The following is an 18588-nucleotide window of genomic DNA, read 5'->3' on the forward strand; positions in this document are numbered from 1 at the left end:
ACACACACACACACACACAAAATCAGTGTCTTAGGGATGTGTGCTAATATTTAGCCAAAAAAATGTATGTCTAAATGGGTAGACTTATGCAATGGCACAGAGACGGGACCCGCGAGATAAATTTAATCGATTTAGTTCTGCAAAGTGAATTCATTTATTCTGTCTGCTCTGCTCACATTTATGCATATTATTGCTTTTCTGTTTGTTGCACGCTTGTTATTATTTAACTTTGGCTGCTCGCTTCATTAATGTCTTTAGCTCATCCTTTAATTTGTCTGTCTGCTTGTTCTACAAAGGGTTGTTAAAGGAATCTGGTGCATGGTATAAAAAATATCTCTTTTCTAATTGTAGCATACTGCTATTCTTGTCATATTAAATATAATAAATAACTCAGCAAGAGGTAACACCTCCAGCTCAGGGTGAAATATCTGTTTTGCAGGGCAATTCAGTGCAGACATTCAAGGTTTCTGACTGACTTTTTTTGGTGACTCAATTCTCAAAATTCAACTTTTAATTTTCAATATGTTTATCTATGTTTATTTTCTCATCGCGCGTCTTGAGTAGTATGGTTGTCATAATCAGTTCTTGTCTCATGGCAGTTCACGTAATAATTTAGTGTAATAATATGTGTGCATGAACATCAATCTCTAGTTTTTTTGTCCCATCACACCTGACACAACCTTTTCAGAAAGGCATTTTAGTTCAGATTATATTCTGTGCCTGCATTATGTGTCCAGGAACACAAATCAATAGATTCAGCTTTGAACTGTCTTGTTATCATACTGAGAATACGTCCTGCGCAAGGCGATGGAATCGTCCATTGATAAGCCTGGGATGAAAGACTGATGCCTCATTTTTTCGATCTGCATGCAGAACTTCAGAGACAGTCGCAGCGAAAGCAAATACTGTTACTTAGCTCACTCATGGCCTTTTAATTCTTTTTGCAAGGGCACTCACAGGAAATGAGTGGAATTCCAAGTGAATTAATGGACTTACGGACAAACAAACGTCAATATGTGACGTAATTACAAAAAAGCTGTAGTGAGACTGGGTTTGAACTGGTGATATTTTCAGATTTAGATTCTTATTTTGTTGGCTTTTCTTTTACTTTAGGTTTTAGAGTTTATGAGTTTTTCCTTGTATTTTTTTTTTACTTCCCACCAGTTCTTTTCGTCACCTGTGTCTGTGTTTTTTACCCATCCTCGGACACATGCTCTTTTCTCTTCTACTGTATCTAGCTTTTCCCTCTCCAGTTTCGTGTCCATGCAGCTCTTGAGTAACTGTCTTGTATTTTTGGTTTGTTTACAGAGATATCATGTTCTTCTCCTGCACGCCTGCTGGTTTCTACTCCTGGGTCCAGCTGCCTCCACTTTCCACAACACTACTATTGTTACAAGGTGATCTCATGGAATCGTGTACAAAACAATCTATTACTTTTTAGGACGTTTTGCGCATTATATGCATTTATAATTTTCCTTATTTTATTTGAGGCTCTGTGGACATCCATTGTGAAGAAATGGTGTGTTCAACAAGTAAACAATCAAAAAACAGTCTCATTTTACAAACAAAAAGTATATTTAAGAATATTTCTGAAGACATTTGAGGGGGAAAAGGTGCAATAACAGAATCTCCATTCATACATGAGCAGCACTGTTTAAGTTAATTGTTTCACCAGAGTCTACACACAGCCCACACTGGTTTCTAATTTCTTTTTTTATGTACAATATCAGATACGAGCTGGTGAAAGAGATTGCTGCAAGTGCAAGGCATAATTCAACCAGCAAAACAGGCTTCAGCTTTGCAAATTATGGGACTTTCCTGCTGCAGAAAAATACTAGATTTTTTGGTAGCATTGGGTAAGGTCGGCTTAGGTTTTGGCACTGGAAAATACTGCGGTGTGTGTTAAGTGAAAAATAATGATAAACAACAGTTTAAAATGTCATCCAATTAAAATTACCTGCTTTTGTCATCCAATGTCTTTTCTGTGGGAGTTTTCAGCCTTAAATGTCTGAACAATCGAACGCTAAGAATACCATAGTGAGGTAAAATGACTCATTAATTTGCATTCTATTCATCCATCGTTTGAAGGAGCCAACCTGACAGTTAAAGGACAGAGTTCTGATACAAATGCAATTAAAAGTTCCTCCTCCTCTTTAAAAGATGAAGGAATCTCATGTCATCTGTCCACCGTGACAGAAACACAGGAGCTTCTTTCACAACATTCGGGGGTGGCATTCGGTTTTGGTCTGGAGACAGACCATTGCATGGGAGGAAGGAAAAGAAGTGCCAGAAGAGTAACGTTCCAAACAATGTAATCTAACAAAAAATGTGCATTTCAAGTCACAACTGCTGATAGCAAGTTAGAGGCAACACAAAGTAATAAAACATTCAAAGGCTGCACATTTACCAACCGTCTGACTCTGTTGAAGTTCCAGCGAGAAAAGGAAATAACTTTGCATAAAATATATATCATCTGAAATTTTAGCTGCTATTTTCTTCAGAATGCAAACTGGATCACTTGCTGGAAGTGTATATGGGTAATTTTAGTGTGTGTGTGTGTGTGTGTGTGTGTGTGTGTGTGTGTGTGTGTGTGTGTGTGTGTGTGTGTGTGTGTAGGGGATGTCTGACTGAATACCCAGCTCTATCATGCACACTGTGTTCTTTATCCACACAGTAATGTTGAGCCTGTAGGTTATTATTGTAAAAACTGTTGGACGCATTCATTTTGACTGCTGCAAACTAGTTGGAATTTACAGTTGGAAAGAGGCACACTATCTTTCTTCATAATGCACATTCCCCAAAGTGTTGACTAATTGGAACCATTAAAATCTTGACACCGGTGGCTAATTTGTTTCCTTGCGTTTTATAGCGATCATTTGTCCCATCGGGAAACTCTGATGAAGCATGAGGTGATTACACCAGTAAAAGGGTCTGATGGATGTTGGAACGGGCCGAGCAAGACACGGGACAACATCTCTTACTCCCCAAAACCTCTAATATCATCAGGGGCTGACATTTGAGTCACGTGGAAACACTGAGCTGAGATTGTCGGGATGAACAAGAGCTTTGTAAATGTGCTGGAACCTAAATTGGGGGGGGATGTCAGCTTGACCTTTCCATAAAATCCTTGAGGAGAGGACAATGAAATATCTTTATTACGAAGAGATGGAGCTGCTAAAATAGCCCCCATTGATCAGGCAGAAACCGCAGCTGAGGAAACGGAGCACTATTGATGGTTAGTAATCATGAATCAAGCAAGTCTGAGGAATGAGATGCTTCAATACAGACGAGAGCAGAGGATGACAAAACCTGCCTCTGTTTATTTGTTTCTCTTTTTGAAATTGAAAGAAATAATACACTCAAGTCCATCATTTCTTTCAGCAATTGTTTTGTCCACATTATTGATGTTGCCAGTAAAACTCAAAGGAAAATCTTGATGACTTGACGTCTGTAGTCTGGATCAACTTCCTGAAGACTTCAACTTGCCTGCATGTGACGGTGTAAGTCCTGATTAGGGTTGGCTGCCAACCTCAGTGCTTTCATCATGATCTGTGATATTTGAGAGCAAATCTGGGTGAGAGACTAAACTCTACGAGATACAGCGAGACCTCGGCCATGTGACATTGAATTTGTGACGTGTTGAAGCCCAACAAACAAGTCTATGTCAAACCGACGGAATACTTACAGGGAAATGTCACAGTATAAACAAGGGCATAATGGTGCAGACGATGATTTACAGCAAGCAAAGCTTCTCTGGACTATGTCGGTAAAAACAATAGCTATTGCATATTCACATTTGGTTAGGGCAAGGTGGAACCCACAATATCACGCTATATTACAGTACAATAATATTGTTTACACTGTATTCATTCTCGTGTCAATCCCTGAAGAGTAAACAATATTTCTGAAACAGATTCTTTTTGTCTTGAAGGCTCAATAGAATATTTCTATTCTATATATTTCTGTAATATCTCCACCATATGCATTAAAATAGCCAAGGTCATACTGGAAAAATCAAAAAGTTATATCACTTACCTTCATCCGGCAAAATTAATTGTGTGCAGTTTTGAAGTAGTAAGAGATCAGAGAGTAGACTCTTTCACTCGCTATCATTTCTGAGCTTTCAAATTCAAATTTGAGTTAAAGCAAAATATAAAATGCATTGCACCGACTCGAGTAATTGGTTTTTTTTAAATTGATCGAAAATATTCATTGCAATTTCTTGAAATTTGTCTTGATAGTTTTTTTTTATCCAATTAATAGCCCCAATCCAAAAAAATATGTTCACTGAAAAACAAACAAATTAAAACACAAGAAGTAATTGATACATTCTCCTCTCCCAGCACCATTTTCTAATTTCTTTATAAACTGTATCAGTCAGTCGGTTTAAACTCCACTGTGAGCCAGTGGGAATCATTCATATTCATTCACTGAGTGTCGGTACACTGACCCTCAGGTTCCCCAGTGCGGTTGCTTGTAGCTTGTCACTGCTATTGACAGATTCCTTGTAAAACTCAGTGAATTCAGCGAAGCAACACAACCTCTGCTTCACCTCCTTGACTCATGTTGACCGTCTCTGAAGGCTCTAAACAGAGTGCCAGCGGAACACTTGTTAGACCAATACAATATGCTGTCTGTCTGGTTCGCTGCCTCGTCCAATTTCTCTATTTCCATCAGCTTGCATCACTTTGAGTGACTGCTGGGATTGGGAGTGTAAGCATTTCATTACTGTCACACTTCAACTATTGGCAAAAGATTAAGAGCTTTACCAGAAAGTACAGATAAGATATTTGTGTGGACGGCATTCAGAACAAAACCTTACTGGAGCACCCAGATGCTGCTTGTTTCATCAGAAAACTCCAGAGAAGGATTTTTTTTTTGTGTGTGTGTGAGTTTAAAAGTTTTTCACCAGTGAGAACAGACAGACATGGATAGTTGATTCTGATCTACTGAGGATGTTCAAAGGCGCAAGGCTTCGGGGAGCTAGTTGGATTTCATTAAGCGTAAACATTTTGAAGCGAGAAATAGCCTGAAATGTGCGAAATCTAAGAACAAACGGAGATGAGGGAGAAAGCTGATGAGAGAAGGAGAGAAAAAAAAGAGAACAGTTCTTGTGTTTTTGCTGTAATTCCTCAAGCCATCTCTTTGGCTGTGCGGCCAACTCAGGATTGATGAGCGTGTTTGTTGGATGATGAAGCTTTTCAGGCCGGGTGGTGGCTGCAGTCACCGTCTTTGGCTCTGACATGAAACCCTGGGCAGCCGCCGTGGGCCCTGGCTGCCAGAGAGCTTTGTGGACGAGGATGAAGCACCCACCATTGCTTCATCTCCAGTTCCAGGAACAACACCCACATGAATGGCCTATATGGTCTTTTAATACACGTCTAAACAAAAGAGGCAATACATCTGCTTTTGTTTGATGTGTTTTGAGGGCGTAGCGTCTGTTTGTCAGCGTTGCCTTTCACCTGCTGAAATGATAATCGTGTTTGACTTTGACTGAGGCATTCGCGACAGACAAGGTGTGAATTGTTACATCTTCATCAATGTTTGTCCAATGATTTCCTGCTAATTACAGAGCATAGCGCCTCACAGAATGTCTGCAAGCATCATGCTGGATTGAGAGAAAGGCCAGAGAAAATAATTGTCATCACTTAAAACAAGAAAAAGCCAAGACCGCTATATAATAATTTATATGTGGACAAATTCGCTTCAACTGCTGTCCTCTAAGGTACGCATGCACACACACAAACACACACAGATGTAATGACAAATGGCAAAGATAAGAAGGATAGAATTTTGTATTTGAGCCAACACACAAAAAAAGTGCACTACACATGAGAGTAGATCACTGCTGGGTGTGTGTGCCCTTGCATTATCTTCTGCCTGTTGGGCCTGGCGTTTAAGTGCTGCTGAGAGAGGAAGGAGAGAGACAAGGGGAGACAGACAGCAGTGAGTTGCGCTTCGATAGAAAAAGAGAGTAATGGCAGTGGGGGGTGGGAGGGGACAAGGGAGACAGGAGGCGAGAGGAGTCAGGGGTAGTGACACAGCAGCAGCTGTTTCTGCCTTTTAGAGCGAAAAAAATGTGTATCCCCCCAGCAACCAGCAGCTGCTGTGGCCTAATCAGTCCACGCATCCTGACTTCAGCCTGTCCAAGAGAGGCTGACATTTCACCTCGTCAGGATTGATCTGTATCGATGCTGATATTCGCAATCGTCATTGCACTCGCTCTGTTGAAACACACAACATGCAGGCAATAACGCCTTGCTGTGGTGGCCACATACAGCTGAGTTAATTCCCTGCCATGGCGGCCACCCCCATGCAACTCGCAAACTGAATTCGTGGAGGGCTGGCAAAGGCCGGCAAGTGACAAACGAGGGGGGAATACAGAGGGCTGCACGGGAGAGTGTGAGGCACGCTCTACTGGCTCAGTGTTCTCTCGGTTTGTGCGTGTTTGTGATGTAATTAAATCATGAGAGGCTCTGTTTTAGAGCACTGCACATGGAGTGGAGACAAGCCTGGGTGCTGACTCCATGGGCCCGACTTAATTACAAGCAAACACACAAACTGTAATTACACATAACCACACCTGCGCAGCACTGTCAGCACTGATAAAGGTTGTCCAAACAAAATTTTCTAAAGGAACAGTTTCATCTTCCTCTAATGAGCATGAGAAGATGATCCAGTGAATTTCCTGTATTGAGGTTGTCATAGAGGGTGGTGGCGCTCTGCAGGGACAGTTTCAGGGGAGGCTTGGTGAACGGAAGTGAAAGAGCATTAGTTATCACAAGGACATCATGTGCACTTGACTAATTGTTTGTGACTTGGTTGAGGAGATGGTCCACAGATACAGTAGAGAGAGGGAGAGGTTTTCACTTTCCTTGTCTGAAATTGCTAAATGCCTTGTCATTTTATAGATTTAGTGCAGTCTGAAGTTGTGCCAGACATCAAAACAGCTACATCACAATGTCCTTGGTATCCAGGAACTTATTGAAACTAAGCAGCTTTGTCTGAGCGGAGGGCCAAAAACAGTCTCAGACTTTCACAAAAAGACTTCACTTTGTCTGTTAACAGTACAATTTGTAGCTTCCATGTACCATTTGAACAAGCAAGTTTTTCATAGTCACACTCCAAGTCAATAGAGGGAAGCATACAATCAGACTGCTGAGGAGTCCACCCCTGTAGAGCAGCATAGAAAAGAGTCCTAAAGCCCAGAAATAAGTCACTGGTAGTGTCCGGTTTTATTGTGTTCTGTTGCATAAAATTCATGAATAAATTCTGCACCTGGGAATTTTTTCATGATTGTGTGTGTTAAAATGACGGTTGTTAACAAGAGGCTAAACAAGACTACACTGGTTGTGTAGGACATTTATTGTCACCATGACCTACATGGCGCTCATTTGCAACATAACATTAGTTTTGTAAGTAACAATGGCATTTATACTTCAGCAGCCATAAAAGTGGTGAGATTATCTTGCAAAGAGCTTATTTTCTGCAATAATCTAAAATCAATTTCATATATCCTAATGACGGGCTGCACGGTGGTGCAGTGGTTAGCACTGTGGCCTCACAGCAAGACTGTGGCCTCACAGCAAGAAGGTTCCAGGTTCGAGTCCCGGCTCCAGCACAGGATCTTTCTGTGTGGAGTCTCCATGTTCTCCCTGTTCCTGTGTGGGTTCTCTCTGGTACTCCGGCTTCCTCCCACAGTCCAAAAACATGTAATTGGGGACGAGGCTGATTGATACTCTAAATTGACCGTAGGTATGAATGTCAGTGTGAATGATTGTTCGTCTCTCTATGTTGGCCCTGCGATGGACTGGCGACCTGTCCAGGGTGTACCCCGCCTCTCGCCCGTTGATGCTGGGATAGGCTCCAGCCCCCCCGCGACCCTTAATGTGTAGGAATAAGCGGAAGATGACGATGGATGGATGGACGGATATCCTAATGACTTTTAGTCGATTAATCAGGCTGATGCTAACTTCTGGGTTGGCTGACCGAAACATCATCCCTGTAGCACTCTATTTTAAGAAATAAGGAGATGCTAACTTCTTAAGCATGAGCCAAAACTCTCACCTGTAGTCACAAGCTTTGACAGATCTGGACCACTGATAGAAGCACCTAAAATGAGTTTTTCCCATCGGGTGTCTGGCCTCAGCAGCTTCACCTTTGTGCTGTCATAATATCTCTCCCACCAGGTGAAGAGCTCGACCGTGAGAGTCACTCACAGATGAGTTAGTTAGCCACCATAATTACATGAGTATATATAGGTGCACAGTTGCGGGTCCATCACACGACAATGAATCGCTATCATCAGGTGAAGACCTTCAGAGAGATAGGAGAGGAGCTACAATTGCCACTTTCTGCTAGAAAGCTTTTTTTTTCACCTGGTAAATGTTGTGAAATGTTCTACTTTAATCTAAACCATGAAATTTTCTTGAACCGAGATGTGTTACCTAAACCCTTACCAAGGCTTCAACAGAAAACTGAAGTTAAATCTAAAACACTTGCTGCATTGACTCAGCTCTAGGCATGTGTGCGCCGCTGTGGTTTTGAGGAAAAAAGAAGGAGGAGTGAGAGGAGAAAGACAAATGAGAAAAAGAGCAGGGTCCGCCACGAGAACTCTGTCCAGATCAAAATGATCATTAAACCTTGAAGTCGTGCCACTAAATGACCCAGCACATTGCCTGAGTAGGAATTAGCATCTTTAGTCACCCAAGATAATACCAGAGATTTGATTTGTGACTAATATCATGTAAGATACATTTGAATCCTCATAAGGAAGTAGGGTTGAAGAGGAAATAATGGATTTATAGAGATCGCTGAGGTGAAAATTCTTCACTGCATTAACCATGTGACACCAATCTGAGGGATTTGAGACTTGAACCTTGAGATTATGAGACAGCAGTTTTACCTGTAGAGCTAAACACCTCCTGCATTGGACTCTGACTGAGAAAAATCCATCCAATCGAGCCGATGGAGCCACCTGTGAAAGAGTGGGCAGAATACTGAGGGGTTGTGGTTATTGTAGTTCGACTTTGATATGCTGCTTGCAAAGGTAGATTTCACACTAGAGTGAAAAATTCAGTTATCAAGAGATTCAAGATTCTGACGGAATATAGTAGTCAACATGAAGATTTCTGTATTTTCAAAACGATTATTTACACCATAAATAAAAATGACAGCACTGTTTGAAGATGTTTTTTTTTTTTGCACTGACTGCCGTAATGAGGACAAAATTCGAAACATTTTTAAAAATTCAGTTTTTGACATCTAATTCTGAATTTTTCTCACTGTGTCTACAAAAAACAAAAATCTGTCATTCTCTCTTGAACAATGAAGATCTGTTCAGCAATAACTTTCAGTAGAAATTTACAGTACTGTTTAAGCTAACAATTTTTAAAGTGCTGTGGGCTCATTGAAACAAAACAAAACAAAAGTCGGACTGAATTGTTAGAGGAGAGTAAATGATGAGATGAGACAGTTTTAATCAGTTTTGATTTTTGGGGGGGGGGGGGGGGGGATAAAAACAGACTTTGTCTTGGAGGGAAACATCTCCCAACATCTCTCACTAATGACTCACTACTGCAGCCGGAGGACAAAAGTGATATTATGAAACACGATGGACTGGCGCTGCAGTCTAATTGTACAAATGATCCCTTTCATTAACAGCAGTAGGACACATGACACAACATAATGTGGCCATTGTGAACCACTTTTCTATTCTCCAGCAGGTGAAATCTGACACATATGGGCATATTTAGCATGTTATCAACTTTACTGGACAACATGATCAATCCAAGAGCCGTACAGCTGTGCAGACAGACATATGGTGACACATAATTGCATGTAAACACACAGCTGGACAGATTCCCATTTTGCTCCAGTCCACACAGACAGACACAAGCACACGCACGCACGCACGCACGCACGTACGCACGCACGCACGCACGCATGCACGCACAAAACAAAAACAATACAGAGGATATCAAGGCCCTCTTTAGAAGTTCGGCTTGTTGAGATGATGGCCAGCAACCTTTACTTAACCAGCAAGCAGCAGATTGGACCACCGGTCAAGACCCCTTAACACCCTGTTACCTTTACATTTCTTACCCATCTGTTGCTTCCATTAGAATTCAGAGCTCAACAAAACTTCATACAACATTGATAAACTGATTTTCTGAGACTATTACCATTTAATGGTTGTAAACAGTATAACTACAAGTAGTTTAGCTTTAAAAATTAAGCTTCACAGTTGTTACTCAACACTAAGTTTAGTGTTGAGTAACAACTGTGAAGCTAAATCCTCGGTTTCTCCTTAATTTGTTCTGTGCAGATTCATAAAACACCTATCATCTCATGCAAGCACAGAAACCCAAACACACATATGTTCTAATACACTCACAATGAGAGGAAACACAAGCATACACACACTTACCATCTGGATGGGCGCACATACCTCCAGTAATGATTCAAGAGGATGGAAATGAGGAGCAAACAAATGCAAACATGAGCTGAACATGTGCTGCGGTTTATTTCCTATCTAATAGTCTTAGATGGAAGCGACAGGAGTGCTACAGTGACACCCGCGTTACACATGGAAGCACGTATACACATTTGGATTCACAGCAAGACACACATGCTCATAGATGAAGGTGAATACTAATGTTGTGATCTGCTTCCCGTGAGAGCCTTACTCAAATAGGACTTCCTGTGCCTGCCACCCATCAGGATTTAAGCCAAGAAAATAGGTTTACATTCCTACTTATAAAAGAAACAGTCTCTGTGGGATATTATGGCATGTAAAAGTTTATGGACACTTAAATCCTTTAGAGCTCACAGCTAGAGTACATTACCTTTCCCTGTTCATTTTTGTATGTGATTTGGCCTCGGCTACCAGCAGTGCACCTCATATGCACAGCTGCAGAACAACTATAAAGTGCATGAATTAGTTATGAGGTTGACATAGAGATGGAACAGATCTGCCTGTTTGCTACAAGCGGCATCAATTTCTCCACACTGGGCAAGCATGAAGATAAAAGAGATAAAAGAGATCATCCTACAAGCATGTTTGCCTTTAGACACCACTAACCCCCAGATCTTTACAAGCATTTTATTCATGTTTTAGTTATGCTCCTGCAGCCACCATGTTCAGACCTTTCAAAAATGTTTGTAGGGAAGTAAAGAAAACTTTGCTATGGAGCATGATATATGGAGCAAAACAAAAAACAAACAACTACAATAGTAGTTATTGTGATAAAATAATCAAAAGATATTGAAATCCCTGTTGATGCTGCCTTTTTGTGTCTGATGCTCTTTAAATATTTAAGATGCAGCGTGATTATTTTCTTACATTTATAACCAGATGTAGAATGACAAGTTTCATCTTGTGGTCTCAATATGATGAAAATCATAGGGATTAAGTTTGATGTCAGTGCCACAAATCAATTAAAGCAAGGGAACAAGTTATATTTGGTGGCCTAAAATAGCTGAAGTGTACGGGAAAAGTTGTATTTTATGACCTCAAAATAACTAATTTGAGAGGACAAGCAGTGTCTCATGGCCTCTAATAAAATTGAGGGAAGGAAGGAATTACATCTTGTGGCCTCAATATAAGTAAACTGAGGGGAAAAAAATGTCTCACAGCCTAACATTTTTTTTCTCTCCCTATACCCACTAAATAAGTAAATGAATAACATCTTTGTATGGCCACTCCAGGGCTCCATAATGATCTGCAACAGATCAGATAGATGTGTGATGCACACGTGACACTATTCTGTATTAGAGCATGGAGCTGCAGACAAGGGGGCGTGGCTCTGAAAAAGACAAGACTCCTCTCCTCATCACAGGCCAGGCCACGCCACTTGAGCTGATTGATTTCCCATCACTTCTGTATCCCTGATAACCGCATGCCTGGAGGGCTGCAACGTCTCCAATATTTCACCGCTATGTACCCGCACAGACACACACACACACATACTTTGTTCAAGCTTCTCAATGTGTGTGTGTGTGTGTGTCTGCGTGCACTTGTGTGTGTGTGTGTGTGTGTGTGTGTGTGTGTGAGCGTGAGAGAGAGTGTGTGCGTGTGTGGTTATATGGGCAGCTGTAACTATGTGGGCGTAGGTCTGTGTGTGTGAAAAGTGGATTGCCACGGTGACATTTCTGGTTATGATGTGCCAAAATGTTCTGCAGGAAGAACCGCTGCATTCTGCTCTTTTTGTTGATTTTTTTTTGTCAACCATCCTCCACTAAAGCAAATTAGCTGAGCTAGTGGCATGAAAATACCCCGAGTCAAAACAGAGATAAGGAAAAATCTTTAACCACTATGCAGATGGTGCACCATTTTATGATGCCTATCAGTCAAACATGGCAGTCACATATAAGCTCCCCGCATGTTAAAATCTCACACCAACTCACATCTTATCCGTTCGAGGCAATAGCTGTGACCCTGCTCACCTTTACCATTTTTATATCAGCCAAATCCCTTTTGCACTCATCCATATTATCTCAGAGAATGCAAATCATTTCACACAGCAGGATATTCATGGAGGATTTGTTCTAGAATATAGTTGTTTCCTCTCAGATAAAACTACAGAAATGTTTTGCAGCTGTCTTGTTACCTATATTTTTTAAAGCTAAGCCTGAGTAAAAGCTTGATTAATGCTAGAAAAGGCAATACAATTTCTGGCTCCTCTGGGAAAACCAACAAACCATTAAGTGAATGAGCTGGACTTACTCGCCTGATTTTGAAAAAACAAAAAAACAAAAAAAACAACAACCTCTAGTTCGTGCAGAAGTGTGTCACAGAGAAGTAAAGGAGGGGTATTTTCACAAGTGTTTCATTTTAGTGCTTTTCTTTACGGTTGTTATTTCCAGTGCATGATCAGGAGCGCCAGTTCATTTCCCAACTGCTGTAGTCACATTAGCATAGATCATGCAGCAATTCATAATACATGGCTTGTTAACAAGGTTGGTATTTTTGATCCATAATTAAGGAGTGTAGTTCCAAAGAATTTCCACAGTCAACGTGATGGCTGGAGGCTGCTCTCCCCTCTACCGCTCCCAGGCCACGTTATTGTACAGTACGGCCACTATTGATTTGCTGTGCCATTTGGCCATTGATTGGACTGGACGCCATTATGTCAGAGAGATTATAGCCCCCCAAAGCACAGTGACTCTGAAGTGGAAAACCAGTGGCTGAGAACCGATGAGATGAGCAGAGCTGCCTGCATCAGATGCAACAGCAGCTGCGTTTCAGCTAATGACATAGAGCCAACAGCAGCGCAGCGCAGCATCACACAGCTAGCATGGCACAACCTTGCCCAGGAGAGTATCGCCTAGCGCAGCAAAGCCAGAGCACTCTCATTTCTCTGCTTTCCATCTGTGCCAACTGTAGAGATAAATAATCATTGACTATTCCTGGCGCACGTATGTTTTATTGCTTCATTTGGGCCTAATATTCTCTGTGACAGCCATTAACTCCCAGATTGTCTTCAGTTGATCATTCAAATTGACCACAATTCACTATGCAGCAGTGATGGGGGTGGGGTTTCGTAGGCCTGATTGGGAATGGGGGGATGAGGAGTGAGGATAGCATGAGCCCTGCCTTTGCCTGCTCAAACCAGCCCATTGTGTATTTATAGGTAGACTAGATTTAATTGCAAGGGGTATGAATTTAAAGAGAGCCATAAATGGAATTCCAGGCATGCAGAGACCTGCAATGAGCATGCAAAGTGCTCTCATGAAAAGCAACCTCATCTGCAATCTGCGTAATGCAAAAATGTGAAGCAGAGCCCGTCAACCTGCAGCGTTTTGGATGCCAATGAGGGCTGCTAACTGCTGACCCCACACTTGTGTGCCATGCCACAATCAGACACAATCTGGGTGGCAAACTGGTCTTGCCCTCATGGCACAACAAACCTTTTGAGGTAAATGCCCTCATTTCATAGTATCACATGCCCTCCAACCTGGGAGCTCCATTTCTAACAAAGCAGTTTAGTGAACGCTAACAGGCAATTGTGTGGCCTGCCCTCTGTAGGGCAGCTTTCAAATTCAAATTCACGGTCTGTTTATTGGGTAATAAATTGAGCGTGAAAGATTAATTTGCATTTAGTTCATCATCTCCATGATATAAAGCAGCAATTTCTATACAGTGGAGCCCAGAGCTTAATAACCCCGAGGCACAATTGGCGTATCAAAATGTGCTTTTCTTTCAAGGACACTGGAGTGAAGTCCTGTGGCAACATCTCAGCTATAATTCACACGCTTTGCTTCCTCCCACTAAATTCTTGTCACTCACAGCCAGAGTCGAAATATCAGACACACTTAACGCAGAGAGGCATCACACATTCGGTGTAATCAAAATCGTAATTAACATCATTAAAATCAAGGCTTTAAAAGCGAAAGCTTTACATCACTGCCGCTTTACACAGGCAGTGTGTTTGTGTTCGTTTCTCTGTGTGAGTGTGTATTAAGGGCTATCAGAGTCAGTTAGAGCGCCGGAGGCAGAAGCACGGGGGTCACCTCTTATTCAAAGCAGGCCTGACAGGGGCATTTTTTTTTCTTCCTTTACATTGTGAGAATTAATTTCCATGTGCAAAGCAGCTGCAGCTGTGATGTATGGTGCCGGCAAGAAGCAGAGGTTGGGTGGTCACATTCAAGCACCCGTCTGGCAGCCGAAAGGTCACATGTTTAATCCCAGCTAACAGCTACAGTGCAGCTGAGATTACAAGGCTGTATCATAAATAAATCCTTGAATATGGCAGCAGTTTCCAAAACTAGCGTCCGTTCATTTATTTCTTATTATTGATTCAGATGCGGAATTTTCGGTGCGTAAAATAATATTTGTACATTACACAGCAAGCATATTTGTTCTTGCGGGGAGAACACAGGTTAAAAACATTAATTAAGACCCTGCTCCATTCAGGTTGCCCGGGGCTATGGTGGGTGGCGCACTAAATAGAATAGGGCCTTAAATAATTGGATTACTTTCACCAGTGTTTACCTGCTATGACGTGTCAAAATGCCTGCTGTGAAAAGAGAGTTTTATTAAGGCGCTCTAATTTTTTTTAACTTCAAACAGCAAATTGCAAAGCAGAGATTTCATGCAGAAATTTTACTACCCCCCCCCCCCAAAAAAGGTTTTAAGTAAAATAAAAGTAAAACAATTTCACATTGACATGATTTTTTTGTTTTTGGTGCGCCTCCAAACAATTAATCATTTCTTTTCTAGCAGAAAGATCTTGGATGGCCTAGGCTCCTTCCTCTTCTCCCACACTTCTTTCTATTTGATCAGCCTCCGTAATGCACGATTATAAACACTAGATGAATAGACAACTTTCAAACTCTCTTGAAAGGTATTGACCTCCTTTGAGGGGCTCAATGCAGCAGAAGTGAAGAACCACAGTGCAAGAAGCTGCCCACTCATAAATCTCTCGGGATTAATGGGAAAATGTATAAAAATCTAAATGGGAGGAGCGCCTGTCTTGTGCTCATTATCTGATAGTCGCTCTGAAATATTGTTGGGGGGGGGCGGGGGGGGGGTGAGAAAGCTCTCTGTCTCTGTCTCTCGGCGTGTGTGTGTGTGTGTGTGTGCGTGTGTGCGCGCGCTACCCCCCCCCCCCCCCCCTTTACAGAGGAAGACCAGAGGCACGAGCCGATGCTGCCCGGGCACGCGCTGACTCCTCAAAATGAACAGCTGCCTCCAATAAAGCTGATGAGCGAAGGAGGGAAGCTAACTATACAACAACAACAACAGCAATAATAATAATAATAATAATAATAATAATAATAATAGTTACAGCTGAAATGTTTTTTATTATAATGATGTTTAGCGAGTATTTGAGCCCCTCATCTCACCAGAGAATTCAGAGAGCTACAGGAGCACAGATGATGGAGGAGAGGCGGGAAGAGTCGCAAACTAGACCGGGAGAAAGTGAGAGAATTAAAGTCGCCGGCAGCGCCGCTTTAAAACAAACTGAAGTGCATCCACCGGTAGCCTCCATGCTCATTCCCCTCATGATGCAAGTGTATAGGATTGTGTTTCCAATATTTTTGGTTTAACCGCCGCTAGCTTACCTTCAGAGGACCGTCAGTCTCTGTCCAGGGTGCTGAATATCATCGCAGGGCTCCGGAGAGGCTTTGTAAATCCGCTGCGAGGAGGCACCGGAAAAAAACACCGGTCCAACAACTGCTGCCGCCGTTAAGTTAGGTTAAGGGCAATCCCATTCCCAGCCGCGTGTCCGACGCCACGCAGGCATGACCACATTTACTCAGTATATTTAAAAAAAAAAAGGTTGAATCTTAAAAAAAAGAAAAGAAAAGAATACAGGCTGCTGACTGTGGAGCCGCGGCAAGTGCAACTGCTGAGGCTAGTTGCTTCCTCCTCCGGATAGACTCAACCGTCTCTCTCTCTCTCTCTCTCTCTCTCTCTCTCTCTCTCTCTCTCTCTCTCTCTCTCTCTCTCTCTCCACACAGTTAAAATATGTCAGTGACAAGAAGGAAACCAAGAAGCTACAGTATCCCACACAGGACACAATAGACACCAGCTAATGACTGCCAATACTGTAAGAGAAGAGATTTGCTTTATTGGCAGGGTTGTGAAAGAAATATTCAATTTCATTTAAAAGCCTCTCTCTTTGTCTTTCTTCTTCCCCCCTCACACACACACACACACACACACACACACACACACACACACACACACACACACACACACACACACACACACGCGCTTGCTGAAACGTAATTTATGGTCAATTTAGTTATGTAGAGGAAACAACCATCTGTTTCAGCACCTCCTGCCCTGTCGTCTGACAGAGCAACAATTTTAAAATAGAACATTTCATAGCGAATGGTCGGCTACTCGCTGGTGAAGGGATTAGTGTCCGGGAAAAGAACTAATGTTTTAATTAATTTGGGAAGTTTGCAAGGATTGCAGGGATTCCTGCATAGTAATATAACGAAACTGAGAATGTCACAATGGCTTTGTCCCTTTCATTTTGTTCAGTCCGTCCTTCAACTCCAACTACAATATTTCTGCATTTTTAAGGAGCTTGTCAGGCCTGTTATTCTCCACCTGTCCACTAGATGTCCTCAACCTTGCCCACCTGTTCTAATCATCCATACCTGTCTCTCGTTATCCCTTCAGCCCTGGGGATGTCTTGCTGGTCCGTTGCAGTTCAGCCATCAGAAGCAGTTTTTGAACTGTAATGCAGCGTCACCTGTTGAAACTGTTAGAAAAAGAGAAGATACTTAAAAAAAACAAAAACTTGTCAGGTGATTGGAGGAACCACCGGTGTCAGTTTAACTTCAACCATCGTATCAGTGAACTCATGCAGAAACCAAAGCCAGTCAGCAGAAGGATGAAAACATCTCTTCATGGAAATGATCTCTCAAATCCAGCCATGCAAGGTAAAAGTTCTTGTTTCCTTCTTTTACAAATAGTCCTCTTTATTTGACTTGTTTGCCTCACACCTTTTGATTTGTCTCCTTATTTGGAAAGCCCACATCTGGAATCATGCTTTTCATCATATTTGTGTCTGTGTTTGCTGCTTTGTACCCGTGGTAGAGAATTAGCGATGTCATTCGTACAGAGGCATAAATACTTGAGTGGTTCAGAGTTCAAACCAAGTCACTGCTACCTCAGACTGTCAATAAACTGAGCTATAAATCCAAAATATGGAGGGTTAAGTCACACACAATCTGAGCTGTATTAAATGATAACGTTATGTAATGACATCATTTAAGATAAGTCCAAAAGATCAGGACCTGTGGATGCACTATATCTAGGCGTCTTCCAGTAAGATTAAAGTTAATAGTCCTCAACCAAGCTAGCAGAAATGTGAGGCTGCACTCAAGCACAGCTCGGTTTATTCTTAAAGCTGTAGCATGGCATTTTCCAAATATATAAATGCAGCATGGCAATTCTGATGTATATAAAGGCAGTCCCCTACGTTCAAGCCCTCGCCAAATGAGTCAACGCAACGCTCATTGAGTTGGTCGCAGTCACGTAAATGTCTACAATGTGTATGTGATATTTCAGGAGACATACCAGAGACTGCTTTAGCTGGCTACTTCCGCTTAGCCATCTGCTAACTTGAATGAATAAGACTATAACTGACTCAGTTTTCTAGATCGCGTAACTGTCCAAAAGTTACCAGACTAAATGCGACAGTGAAACGAGTCACTATAAAAAAAAAACAAAAACAATTTTACAGCCAAAACAGTAATGACAGATTAGGCTGCGGCAGAGCTTATGATGTAAGCAGGTGTTGACATTTGGGTGTTATAACTGTCACTGCCAGAAGATGGAGAAAAGTCTGTGTACCAAGAATTCTTCTGAAGATGTTCTGGCAGTGTAATGGAAAATGTCAGTCACTTCATTTCAGCTGTTTTTTTTTTCCCCCCTTTTTGAACCAGCAAACAGAAACCGGCTGCAATCCTTAGCTGAGCTCTCCTCAAATTGGCCGCTGCTGCAATACGCTTCATAACTGTTCAAAACACACCACTTTTATTTTGAAGGTCAGCTGCTTTTGTTTCCTCTTCTTGGCTTACTTTTTTTTGTACTAGTTTAATTGTAAACATTGAATAATGAAA

General features: G+C 41.8%; 1 protein-coding gene across 2 annotated transcripts in view; it reads right to left on the reverse strand.

Annotated features, from left to right (window-relative positions):
• The window catches only part of tmem121ab (transmembrane protein 121Ab), a 47325-nt gene extending 30683 nt beyond the window's left edge, over positions 1-16642 (reverse strand). The window contains exons 1-2 of one of the 2 annotated variants that reach the window (XM_086190265.1): positions 16069-16642; positions 8906-8977 (exon numbers count right to left, since the gene is read on the reverse strand). The gene's annotated coding sequence lies outside the window, so the exon portion shown is untranslated. The remainder of the gene's footprint in view (positions 1-8905; positions 8978-16068) is intronic. The other variant, XM_086190264.1, reaches the window with a different exon arrangement.
• Between the last annotated feature and the right edge of the window lie 1946 nt (positions 16643-18588).

This window comes from Aulostomus chinensis, chromosome 20 (genome assembly GCF_037954235.1).
Source record: "Aulostomus chinensis isolate RoL2024-O1b breed Wild chromosome 20, RoL_Achi_v1.0, whole genome shotgun sequence".
Taxonomy (NCBI): Eukaryota; Metazoa; Chordata; class Actinopteri; order Syngnathiformes; family Aulostomidae; genus Aulostomus; species Aulostomus chinensis.